Source organism: Lactuca serriola, chromosome 5 (assembly GCF_051521515.1).
Source record: "Lactuca serriola cultivar US96UC23 chromosome 5, Lser_US96UC23_V15, whole genome shotgun sequence".
NCBI classification, from domain to species: domain Eukaryota; kingdom Viridiplantae; phylum Streptophyta; class Magnoliopsida; order Asterales; family Asteraceae; genus Lactuca; species Lactuca serriola.
Window position 1 is genome coordinate 1,713,083 of NC_136412.1, and position 13,847 is coordinate 1,726,929.

Genomic DNA, 13,847 nt, shown 5'->3' on the forward strand with positions numbered 1-13,847 from the left:
TATCATAGCCTTGGTTTGAGTGAATTAGAGGAACACTCATGTGAATCTAGTCTCAAACTAAGGAAATAAAAAGGTTTTAAAAATGATTTTCAAAATTGTTTTCAAATAATCAAGACAGGATGTGATGTGTATGATCAGTAGGAGCCAGTAAATAGACCCCAAATTACCACACTGTTATTTGATACTGTGATATGTTAGAACAACATGCTGGTGATAGGCTAAGGATCTTCAGGAATTACATGATAGAATTTCTTGATTATATGATGCCTGATAGCCTAGGCTTCTTTCTTATATGAAATTGACATCATTACTATAGTTGCTTGGTGTATACATCATAGTTGTACATAACTAAGATTCTATAGCCTGAGAATGTTTGGTTTGGCCTTATTTTCTATTCTTGTTTGATGAAGTGCTTAGGGTAGAATCAAATATTCGACTGTCTATAGGATCTAGTGTTATGTATGATTAGCATACACAAGTGTTGAAAGGTTGATGAAAGTTTCATGAGTGGGTGCAGTTCGTGGACGGATAGCGTGTGGAATGATTAACCACTCTTGAGAGAGTGAGGGCAAGGAGAAGGTGCATCTAAGATATTGGGAGATATCGATCGATAATTTCGTATGAGGATCTGCTTGATTTTATAGTATCTTAGTGCCAGTCATCTCTGTTGCTAGAATGTTGCTTGCTTTGTGCTTTGTGGAGCTCATGTTGATGTGAGCCAACTATCAAATGAATACATTAAGTTACATGCAATGGAGGTTAAGTAATCTTAAAGTGAAGGATTTGGCCATATTGTGCAGATCTCGTTTGAGTCTAACCATTATAGAGTTGGGTCCTTTAGTCAAAGGATTATTTAAGTTTTGTCGCATGTAATTGTATTCATAAAGTGGTTGGCTGACATTGATTGGAGCCCTTCAGTAGCTGATGACAGGGGAGGTGGGGAAATTCGAGGATAACCTAGGTAGTAATTTAGTATGGTTGTTGTTGGATTAATGTCTAAGTCCATAACTATAATCGGTAAGACTTGACCCGACACAGCATGGTTCATTTGGGTTGCATGGCATCATGCACTTGGAAAGACTAAAATGAGAGAAATAACACTTAAGGTTTATTAATATATTATAAGTTCTAATATATTAATAAGATTATTTAATTAGTATTGGTCAAGAATTAATTTAGAATTAATTAAGTGATCAAAAGAAGACTAATTAAATATATGGGTTGATTGTGTAAATCATCCATACTTATATAGTGGGCTAATGCTCCATGGATTATCAAGTTGGGCTAAAACCCATAAGATGCTCCATGGTGTATTTGAACCCATGGATCCAAGGAAATGGAAAGACATGACAATTAGGGTTTACCCTAATTGTAACACACTATATAATGATCTCTTTTTTGGGAAAATCGGTACTAGTGTATTACATGGAGGGCAAGCCGATTTTAGGAGTGTACTAATTTCTCTCTAAGTTATTCCAAGGGCTTATGGTGTTGTGTGAACCATTTGAGGTGTCACACTTGGGGAACTAGGCTCTCAAGCTACATGGAATCAAGCACTAACAAAGAGGTATGTAATTTTACTAGATTTTATATTATTTGTACTTTATATTATGCTAGTTAGAACAATACGTTAGAAATTCATATTTGCATGTATAATAGAGAAAACATAAATCCAAGGTATTTAGGGTTGCATGTACACTTAGGAGTGTTAGAATGCTCAAAACCCAACAGTGGTATCAGAGCCTAGGCTTGTTTTCACTTATACTTGATGCAAATTGTTGAAAAAAGTCGATTTTCTGCTCACTACCCAGTTGACTCGCTGAGTCCATCATGGAACTCGACGAGTTCATGCCTTTCTTCAACCAACTCGCAGAGTCAGTTCATGCACTCGACGAGTTGGCAGCCCAGAGTGCATATTTTCGAGTTTTGGTGTTGGAATTGGTCTAGAATCATTACCTTTAACTGTTTTGGACTTGTAAAACCTATTTTTAATGTGGTAATGATTATGCTAAACCAATTTCAATGCTATAATCAAAGTTTCAAGTTTATATGTGTTTATGTTATTCTTGAAAATTGTTGATTATGAATGTTCATGCTTATGAGTTTTGTTAGATCATAGGAATTATGTGCAAATTGTTTGTTAGTATAATTCATTATCTTGATGAAAATTGTATGGAGTTCATAACTTGTCCTCAAGTTATGAATTTCCAAGAGTTTTATGTTTCCTTGATTTATGAGTTAGTTTAGATTGATGAAAAAAAATTGTGTTTTTTGTTTATTTCAATCCATATTAATCTAAAAGAAGTTCATAAAATATGTTTCTGTAACTTGTCTTCAAGTTATGTGAAAAGTCATATTTATGAATCTTAAAACTCATAAAAGTGTTGTAGGTTACATAAAAAATGAAGAGTTTTTTCATTAAATTGCTTAATGACTCCATAACTTGTCTTCAAGTTATAGATGTTGAAAAGTCACTTTATTAAAATGTTATTAAAGAATAAGGGGTTACATTAAAATGAAGAGTCTTCATTTTTAATGAATCATTAAACTCATAAGTTATGAAATGAAAGGTTTTGAATAGTTTCAAAACTTGCCCTCAAGTTTTGGAATTTGTAAAGTCTCACCCATATTAATGCTTTAATTCCAAACTCTACAATTTTAATAGTTAAAATTCAAACTTTATGGACTTCATTAAATTAATTAAAATGTTTAATTAAAAGAGTTAATAATTCCATAAAGACATGGTTTAAGTTTAATTAAATTAATAGTATAGTTTAATTAATAGATTAAACCACCAAGTATTTTAAATGTTTAAAATACACCCTTATACTATTATTATAATTTTTAATTATATAGATATGTATAAGAAAAGTCATTCTTACCGTTAGTAGGCCTCATTCACGAAGCCGGTCTATAAGAGGGGGGGTATAAGGTTACTGCCTATAAAATGACAGTTTAATGGGTGTCCACTCTCATCCACCGCTTCCTTGACTGGTGGAGGGTCGTTAGCTGAACGGGTAGGATAAAGACTATAATTCTCCCTTCATTAAAAGTATAATGATAAATACTAAGTAAATAAACACTTATAAATTCCCAATCTTAGTTACTTAGGAAAATGTGAAATAGGTGCTAACCCATGAAATTACACTTTGTACCTTACCAAGTCGTTAGTGGAGCGTGTGTGGTTAACCGACACACTAATAAGGACTAGTAAGAGTGGCAAAGGGTAACTTGACTTTATTATAGATCGGTGGAGCGTGTGTGGTTAACCAGCACATCGATTGGGTGATAAAGTTAAGGGTACCAAGTCAATTTGCATGGTTATTCACACCTTGTTTGTGATCCTCGGCATCCCAGTCACAAACTTGAGAGGGCACAATCGAGATTCAAACATGCCATTGAAAGTTCAATGTATCTCAAAAGATCTAGGAGTTTCAAATCCAATTAAAACTTAATTATATTTCGTTTTTCATGGTGGAAATTGGTAAATCGTCATTTACCTACCTTTAACTATTTTATAATTTGGATTATGGCATCCCTCTTCCAGTTATAAATAGGTTATTGGGTCCTAGCCTTAATATTTCATATTAGGTGTTATATTAAGGACTTTAAATCAACTAACTTGAATTTCTCCCTTATGGATGTCTCCTTCAGACAACTATGGTCTTCCCAAATCTTTAGGGACAAGCTATCCTAATGAAGATGAGATCCCAAATGGCAATCAAGGTGAAAGATCGATCCCTTTGTTGTGCATTAGTGGGACTAGAAATCATACTTCACTTCCTCCACCTCCTCCAATAAATCTCCCTATCCCACAAGTTTTAAGACTTGATAAGTTCTAAGTCACTCAATCCCTATTGGCAAACAAAGTCTATATGTGCTTAGGTCTTGGAGATTAAGTCACATATTGACAAGCCGGGAGAGTCGGGTGTCGAAGTCTCGAGGTAGCTGGTTGTTGACTTGGTCACTCCCTGATGAAAGATCACGAAATGACCCTTAATGATCTTACCTATTTGCTTGATGATGTTGAATCAGCAATGATTTGGAGCATTGGTAAAGCAAAATTTGATTGGAAGATCAACTTCCCAAACTTCCATGGACATTGACAATGGTAACATTAGAAGTTCAAAAAAGCTTTCTCTTCCCAATGGAAAGGGATTAGCCATGGTCAAGTCATTTGACTTAATGGTAAAGAGAAAGGCTAAACCCACAAAGGACTTCCTTCCTAACACTTACCCATTCACATAAAGGGTTTGGTGCACAATGGTCAACGACTCGACGAGTGCCAAGAACAACTCGCCGAGTCCAACCTTGACCAATTCCATACAGTCGATTTAAATGAGGTCTAACACACGAAAACCATAGATCTGGCCCCCTAATGTCCATTTTATATGTAAAGTTCCAAACTTGATGCACATGCATGGGGTTTTTAGCTCAAAAATCCATATAAAGTGTCCTACAATGTGCATGGGGCTCTCATGGCCCTAAAGTTGGCACCTTTATGCCATGAGACCCTTCTTAAGGCCTAGATCTGAAGTCAAAACTCACTAAACACTTCCAAATCCGAGAAATAACTTAGAAATCCATAGAGATCCCAAGTGAAAGATGAATAAACACATAGATGAGTCAAGATAGGGGCATTATACCTTGAAGCTGCTGGAAATGAAGTAAGATCTCTGGATCTACAAGCCCTAACTCGATTTCCAAGCTCCTTTTCTTCCATCCAAGCTTTACAATTCACACAAGAACACCAAAAATGGCCTTAACTCACACACAAATGGCTAGGGTTCGATATGAAGCTTTCAAGAGAGTGTTAGGGACAAGGGAGGCTGAGTTAAGTTGCTTATATAGGGTGCAAACCCTCATATTTAAGGTTTCACTTATCCAGCACCTACTCGCCGAGTCAGTCTCCCAACTCGTCGAGTCGGTCACTTAAAATGTCCGCAACCACGTCCCTACTTGACGAGTTGATCCTCTAACTCGTCGAGTCCCAGAGAAAAATACATATATTGAAGAAAACATACCAGGTGTTACAAATCTCCCCCACTTATTTTAGACTTCGTCCTCGAAGTCTGCCGCTCGATCCTGAAAAAGCTTTGGGTAATGCTCCTTCATCTCGTCCTCCGGCTCCCAGGTTTATTTCGAGCCCTTTCGATGCTGCCACTGAACCTTTACCAGATCCACCCTCTTGTTCTGTAGATCCTTTGACTTCCTGTCAAGAATCGCCACTGGTCTCTCGATGTAGTTCAGGCTATCGTCAACCTGAATATCCTCCAAGGGTACCACCTCTAATTCGTCCACCAAACATTTCCATAACTGGGAGACGTGAATCTGACTGAGTTCGGCTGGCAGATCCAAGCTATACGCAACCTTGCCCACCTGGGCTATAACCCTGAAATGTCCGATATACCTGGGGCCCAGCTTGCCCCGCTTTCTGAATCGGATGACACCCTTCCAAGGTGACACCTTCAAGAGAACCATATCCCCGACCTGGAATTCCAAGTTTGATCTGCGCTTGTCGGCATAAATTTTTTGCCGACTCTGAGCAGTCTGAAGCCTGCTCCGGACCTGCTGGATCCTCTCCGTAGTCTTGAGTCCCACTTTGGTACTCCCCATAACCCTCTGACCAACCTCACCCCAACATATCGGGGTCCTGCACTTCCTCCCGTACAACATCTCGAAGGGAGGACGGTCAATACTCGCGTGATAGCTGTTGTTGTACGAGAACTCAGCCAAAGGAAGGTAAGTATCCCAACTACCTCCGAAGTCTAAGACACACGCCCGCAACATATCCTCCAAAGTCCGGACGGTCCGCTCACTCTGTCCATCTATTTGTGGGTGAAAAGCGGTGCTAAAATGCAGACGAGTTCCCAGATCGTCATGGAACTTCTTCCAGAACCTGGAAGTAAACCGAACGTCTCTGTCTGAAAGCACCGATACTGGCACCTCGTGCTGCGCCACCACCTCCCTGATATAAATGTCGGCCAACTTTTCGGCCGAAATACTCTCCTGAATCGGGATATTATAGGCGCTCTTGGTCAATCGATCGATGATGATCCAGATCGAATCCACTCCCCGCGTGGTCCTGGGAAGCTTTGTGATAAAATCTATCGTGATGTCTTCCCATTTCCACAACGGAATATCCAACAGCTGCATCTTGTCGTGAGGTCTCTGATGCTCGGCCTTGACCTTCCTGCAGGTCAAGCACCGCTCTACGTACCATGCCACATCTCGCTTCATGCAGGGCCACCAATAGTTCAAACGAAGATCCCTATACATCTTCGTCGCTCTGGGATGAATGCAGAACCAAGATTTATGCGCCTCCTCCATCAGAACCTGGCGCACACCCCCATGGTATGGCACCCACACCCTACGGTGTAGTGTCAGTAATCCTTGGCTATCATAGTCGAAGGAGGAAACATGCCCCACGATCCGCTCGCTCTTCCGATGTTCCTCCTTCATGGCCTCTTTTTGGGCCTCCTGAATCCGCTCCAACAACGGAGTTACCACTGTCATCCTCAGGCAGATATCCCTGATCGGCGCTGCCTTGCGGCTAAGCGTGCCGGCCACCACATTGGCCTTCCCCGGGTGATAAAGGATCTCGCAATCGTAATCCTTTACCACGTCCATCCACCGACGGTGCCTCATGTTTAGATTCGGCTGATCCATGAGGTACCTCAAACTCTTATGGTCCGTGTAGATGGTACAGCGAACCCCATAGAGGTAATGACACCAAATCTTGAGGGTGAATACAACAGCCCCCAACTCCAAATCATGTGTCGGGTAGTTCGCCTTGAGAGGCTTCAGCTGCCTCGACGCGTAGGCGATGACAAGCCCTCTCTGCATCAGAACTACGCCCAAACCTAAGATGGACGCATCGCAATATACAACAAAATCCTCCATGCCCTCTGGCAGGGCTAAGATTGGTGCCTCGCATAATCTCTGTCTCAGAGTCTCGAATGCGGCCTGCTGCTCAGGCCACCACGAAAGTGTAACAAATCGCTAATTCAAACTTATGTAATAGTGTAGGTCAAATTGTACTTCTTCTTAATTAAATAAAGAGAAATTTTGGCATACTATGTATATTTACATAATTGACCCTCAAAAATAAATTATTAAATAATCTCAATTGGGTTAAACCAAGTGATAGAGATTGTAAGAAGGTTTCCAAAAATATAAAGAACACTAAAATCCGAGTTATAGAAGAAGTTATGACCAATCGAAAATCCGCGACAAAACCGGCAAAACACTGTTAAGTGTAAAAACTGAATTTTTGATAAAAGGCTTTCTAGCCTTAACAATCTAAATAAAAGTTATAGTTTATGTTAAACCAAGAACTTTCATAAAAAGAACGCCAAAATCTGACTTCGTATGAGAAAGTTATGATTTTTCTAAGTTTCAGTATAGCAGTGTACAGCTAAAAACTCGAAATAAAGATCGAGTGGTTTTTAGCCGACACAACCTAAACGAGAATTGAAGGTCTCGTCATTAGTAGTACAACGGTAAAAAGACAGACAAAAATGGACGTTGTATGAAAAAGTTATGAAATTATAACGGATTCACGTCCCGATCTGTTTAAAATAATAATATTAAAAATAAAGTCAAAATTAGCCGACGAAGTCTAAACAAAAGTCGTAGAGTATAATTTTAGCTACGCGTGCATATAAAGAACGTCAAAAACGGAGTTCGTACGCAAAAGTTATGAATTTTACAAGTTTTGGCAAAAAAATAAAGAAAAATAGAAAAACCGGGAAAATTCGCATGAACAGGGACTGTCACGTCACCCTCGCATGCGAGCCTCCATGTGGCATCTTCTGATTGGACCGCAGCCTCGCGTGTCACCTTCTGATTCGTCCAGGTCCGAGGTCCACTTAGAACCGGACAGCCTCGCATGAGACACACCGGAGACACTCCTCGCACGCCCCTCGCACCATCCTCGGACACCCCCTTTGCACGTGTCGTCTTTCCATTGGACCGAGGGTTGGTCCAATCCGAGCCAGCCAGCAGCGAGCCTCCGGTCCGAAGAACAACCCTCGCCTCGCCATCTGTCAGACGCGTGTCAACCTCGCGCAGCCTCGGGTCCGAGCCTTCGGGCTATATATAGGGTGCGAGGGTTTCCGGATTTTTTCACTTTTTCACCCCAAATTTTACCCTCTTTCACCTTTTCAACTCCATTAAGCTTATATACAACCCTTAAAGCCCCCGGTATCAAGACTCGAGCCCGAAGTAAGCCGTGAAGCCCCAAAATTCTCGAGAATTCATCCTCTCTCCTGTCAAAACTCTGCCCGATTTGAGCTGGTTTCTCGACAAATAAACTCCTTTTCGTGAAACGAAACCCTGTCCGAATTACCACCTATCAAGTGAGTTCATACCCCCGTATTTTCATAATTTCTACTGTTTTAAGGGGGGAAATACAAGTATAACACAACAACTTTGTGTTATAAATAAATGATTTCAAATCACGATAAAATGATTTTAAAGCATCAAAAATACTTCAAATTTTGAACTCTTTTATAAACTTATATTTTTCCCAAATATACATATTTGTATATATAATTTAATATAAATAAGATTTAAAAGGCTTAGGACTAATAATTCATTCTACGTCCTTTTCCTAGTTTGGATGTGGACTTATAGTACCAGTCATTTGTCCGAAGGTCGTTCAAATTTTACTTATATATAAAATTGTATATGTATATAAAATTAAAAGTTATTTCATCAGTTTAATCACCCTTTGTAACATGTTGAGCAAAGGATTACATGCAAAAATAGTTATTTACCAATTCATAAAGTACATATAAATTATAATAGGTATAATTTATGATACATAGAGCAATAATTCATATGAATACATTGTTTTACATGCAACAAGGGTTTTAATTCAAAACAAATCAAGGGTTTACACTTATCAAATACATGTTCGGGATACTAAGTCAAGAACATACTGTCAATCATTTATTTTAGAATGATTGGGTTTTCATAATTAATATACATATAACGTTTATACGCTTTTTATGAGACATTCAATTCAGGTTGTTTAGATTCAGTTTAGACAACCAAGGTAAAGCCCTGACATTATAACCAGAATCTCCAGTCCGGGGATCGAAACAAGTTGTGTGTAGATCTATATCGGGATTGACAACCCCGCACTCAGGCTGCTAGCTACAGTCAGGCATACATGCCAATGAGTGGCAATTGTTATCAACAGTTTAAGCGCTCATCAAGCATTTGTTTCAGGCGTTCATGTCTTAGTATGGTTATAATAACTCATTAAAAAGATATTAACAACACGTTAGTGTATAAACAACTAAACGTAAGTAGATCTTCAAAGTACCAGTTTACAAAATGCAAAGTACAATGTTATACTATAGTTTTCAATAACAGCTGGTGAAGCCAGGCACACTCTCAAATACAAGTTTTACAAATACAATGGTTTACAAATAAGACGGTTTTATGGGAATAAAACTACTTTTCACATACCACAGAAAATATGGGATTTTCTAGAAGTGTTTTCATATTCAAAATACAAATACACCCATTCAAACATAAAGACTTATGTACTCACTCAACTTATTGTTGATACTCTCTTTTCAAATTACTTGTATTATCAGGGAAATAATAACAGGTACTCCCCGAGCTTTTTGAGAAGATGGAGCCATTAGGAGTCTTATCTTCTTCTTTTTGTATAATTATTTTGGTTTCAATATACAATGATTGAACACATGTAAATATTATACTTTTAAATACAATGGTTGTTTGTGCTTTGATTACTATGATACATGTGTTGTGATACTACAAATGAAGTCCTCCACCCCCAGAAGTTTCCGGCGTCTGGTTTGGGGGTGTGACAAAAAGACCACGACTTTCCTTGTTAGCTTGGTCAAGGGTATGACTATCTTGTAGAAATCCTAGATGAATCTCCGATAGTAGCCGGCTAAGCCTAGGAAACTCTGAAAATCAGATGGAGACTTCAGAACTTCCCATCTCATCATGGCCTCCACTTTGGCCTGGTCCACTGAAATCCCATCCTGGTTGACGAGGTGCCCAAGGAACTGCACCTTGCGTAACCAGAACTCACACTTGGAGAACTTAGCATACAAGTTCTCCCTCCTCAAAGTCTCCAGAACCTCATGCAGATGCTCCTCATGCTCCTCATGCGTCTTGGAGTAAACCAAGATGTCATCAATAAACACTATCACAGACCGGTCTAACATCGGTCTACACACGCAGTTCATGAGGTTCATGAACGTGGCAGGAGCATTGGTGAGCCCGAAGAGCATCACCACAAACTCGTAGTATCCATAGTGCGTCCGAAACATAGTCTTCTATACATAATACTCTTTGACCCTCATCTGATGATATCCTGAACACAGATCAATCTTGGAGAACCAAGATGCTCCCTGTAGCTGGTCAAAGAGGTCATCAATCCTCGGGAGTGGGTAACAGTTCTTCACCGTTACCTTGTTCAACTCTCGATAATCTATACACATCCGATGCGACCCATCCTTCTTCTTCACAAATAGAATCGGGGCTCCCCAGGGAGAACTACTCGGTCTAATGAATCCTTTGTCTAACAGCTCCTGTAGCTGTATAGACAACTCCTGCATCTCAGGAGGAGCCAGTCGATATGGTGCCTTGGCTATCGGAGCCACACCGGGGACTAGGTCTATCCTGAATTCCACCTGCCTCTCCGGAGGTATCCTAGACAACTCCTCGGGGAATATGTCCATAAACTCACGCACCACGGTCACATCGCCCACCGTCGCCTTACCCGCCTCCTGGGTGTCCATAACATAGGTGAGATATCCTACGCAACCCTGCTGAAGGTAACTCCTAGCTCTCGCTGCTGAACATACCGCTGGTCCTTGCTGCGGGCTCTCGCCCTAAACTACCAACTCTCCCCCACTTGGGGTTCTGATCCGAACCAGCTGATGTGCGCAATCTATCACTGCCCCATTGGGGCTTAACCAATCCATGCTTATAATCACCTTGTTCCCCCTCAATGGAATAAGAACCAGGTCTACCAGGTAACGCTCCTCGAACAACCTCAAAACACAGTCCCGATAGACCTCTGATGCTCGTACCGACCGGTCGTACACAATCTCGACCTCTATAGGGCAATCCAACATGCCCGAAGACTCCAGAAACTTCTTGTTAAGCGCAAGAGAGGCAAATGATTGGGTGGCACCCGAATCAAACAACACCTGAACTGGGATTCCGTTCACATGGAACGATCCTAAACAAGGCACATGATATATCAAAATCACAGCGACATAATATAAAAGCATAAGGATAAGAAATCATACCCGTCACCACATCGTGTGCAGCGCATGCCTCCTCGGCTGTTAGCTGAAATGCTCGGCTCCGAACGACTGGAGCCTCCAACTTGACCTTCCGGCCATCCACAACCCGCCCTGTCGCTGGAGTCGGCGCCGCTGCTACTGCCAATATAGGGTAATTGGCCTTTTTATGGCGCTTCTGATTACAATGAAAGCAAATTAGTTCTGACATCTGTATCGTCGGAGTAGGGGCAGTACAATCCCTGCCAAAATGCCCAACCTTGTTGCACTTATAGCAGCCTGAACCCGGCCTAGTGCGACAAGCTCCCTCGTGTGACCGACGGTATTTCCCACAGCGGTCCTGCCCTGAATGGCCTTTCGGCTTACCATCGGATCCATTGGGCTTCTTCCCCGAAGCCCCCGCCGTCTACCCCTCCTCTGCCTTCCTCTTCCGAATGTGCTCCAGATCAATCTCTCTCTCCCTAGCCCTAGAAATCATGGAATCCAGGGTAGGGCAAGCTGAAAAACTGACATGCTCCCGGATGTCAGCTCGTAGCATGTCATGGTAGCGGGTACTCTTCATGTCCTCATCACCCGCATACTGGGGCACCAATAAAGCCCTCTTCTGGAACTTGGCGGTCATCTCCGCCACAGTCTCCATAGTCTGTCTCATATCCAAGAATTCCCTGGCTAGTTGTTGAAGCTCTACAGCTGGTGCAAACTCTGTTCTGAACCGGGTCACAAAATCCAACCATGTCATAGCCTCAACAGCTGAGGCTCCCAAAGAGTCACCAACCGACTCCGACCAGTCCCTAGCCCGATCCCTCAAACACCCTGTTGCAAATCATACCTTTGACCCCTCGGGACAGAAGCTGGTTAGCTGTGCAGACTCAATGTCCGTAATCCATCGTCTGGCAGCAATGGGGTCCTTCGCCTCGTGGAAATTTGGCGCACCACTCCCTCTGAAGTCCTTAAAGGACAGTGTGTGTGGTCCTGACTGGCTGGTCGCCATGTCACTCCGGAACGCCCTGAGGCGATCCTCCATCAGCTCAATGATCCCCTCCTTGATCGACCCGAAGATAACCGACGTCGCATCAAGGATACCCTTCGTGATCTCGGACACGGTGAACTCGCGTAACCCATCATCCACATGCTCGGATCCTGCCCCCGAGCCTGATCCTGACCCGGGTCCTGAACCTCCAGCTCCATGTCGCGTGACCACCATTCTGAAAAAAAAAATAAACATATGAATGTCAGGGTCACATATACTTTCTGGAGGTCACACTCTGTCACACCCCAAAACCGGAACAGCAGAAACGTTCTGGGGTGGATGACGTCATGTCAAGTATCACAACACATGCATTATAGTAATCAAAGTACAACAACCATTGCATTAATAGTAATAGTTTTACATAGTTTACATTACAATACATCAAAGTAATACAAGTAAATATAAGTAAGTACAACATGGTACTAAGCTATCTTCATCAACAGCTCCGGGGATATACCTGTCTAATGCTAACCTGAGAATACAAGTTATTTGAAAAGCGAGTATCAGCATTTTTACAAATGCTGGTGAGTTCATAAGTATTTAGTGACGTTTTAATCAAATAACTTTATATAAGTGGTAGTTTAGAGTATCCATTACATTAGTGTCTTTTACAGAAAATCCTATATTTTCTTTAATAAAAGCAGTCTTCTACCAAGACTGGACAGAGTTAAGTGGTAAAAAGGTAATTTTCCCTTAATCGCTATCATTATCAAAATACAGAATTTGATTATTAAGAAAGCAGGAGAATTCAGGGAAATAACATATGCCTCAGCAGTGAGGACTGCTGACTAAGGCAAAGGAATCATAGACTCTAGGAGAGTATCGAATGAACGACACGCCTGGCTCAGTCTAACAGAAAGAGACACAGACCCCAGACGGTACCAAATGAAAGGTACAACTAGTCAGGTCTAAAACAATGAACACAGACCCCAGACAGTATCAACTGAATGATACGTCTAGCAAGGTCTAAAACAGTGACTACAGTGAATACAATGAATACAGTGAATACAGTGGATACAGACCCCAGACAGTATCAAATGAATGATACGTCTAGAAAGGTCTAAAATAGTGTGACTCCGAGAGTGGGTTCCAGCATACAGTGTAAATTGCTGGTGAGAAACCATTACCTTAAGGCCATGAATTATAAGGTAACCTGGGATACTCGTAACAATACTAACTGACACTAGAGTACCTGACGCCCTACAAGCGTCTAGAGAATATGACATTTGTCACCCCTTGGCTTGGTAGGCCGTGGACTGTAGCTAGCAGTCAGGGTGCGGGGGTGTCAATCCCGTATAAATCTATACACACAATGTCTGCTCTCCCTACAGGAGACTCTGGTTACCAACTAGACGACAGAGAAGGCCATGTCCCGAAGATGCATCCCAAATAGTGGGTAGTGTGTTTCCAATACAGTGTTGAACTAGAGGTAGAGACTCATAACTGAATTGACTAAAGCAATCCTATATGTCTATGCTTGTGTACATAATATATAACTAATGAATCAATCGACCTTC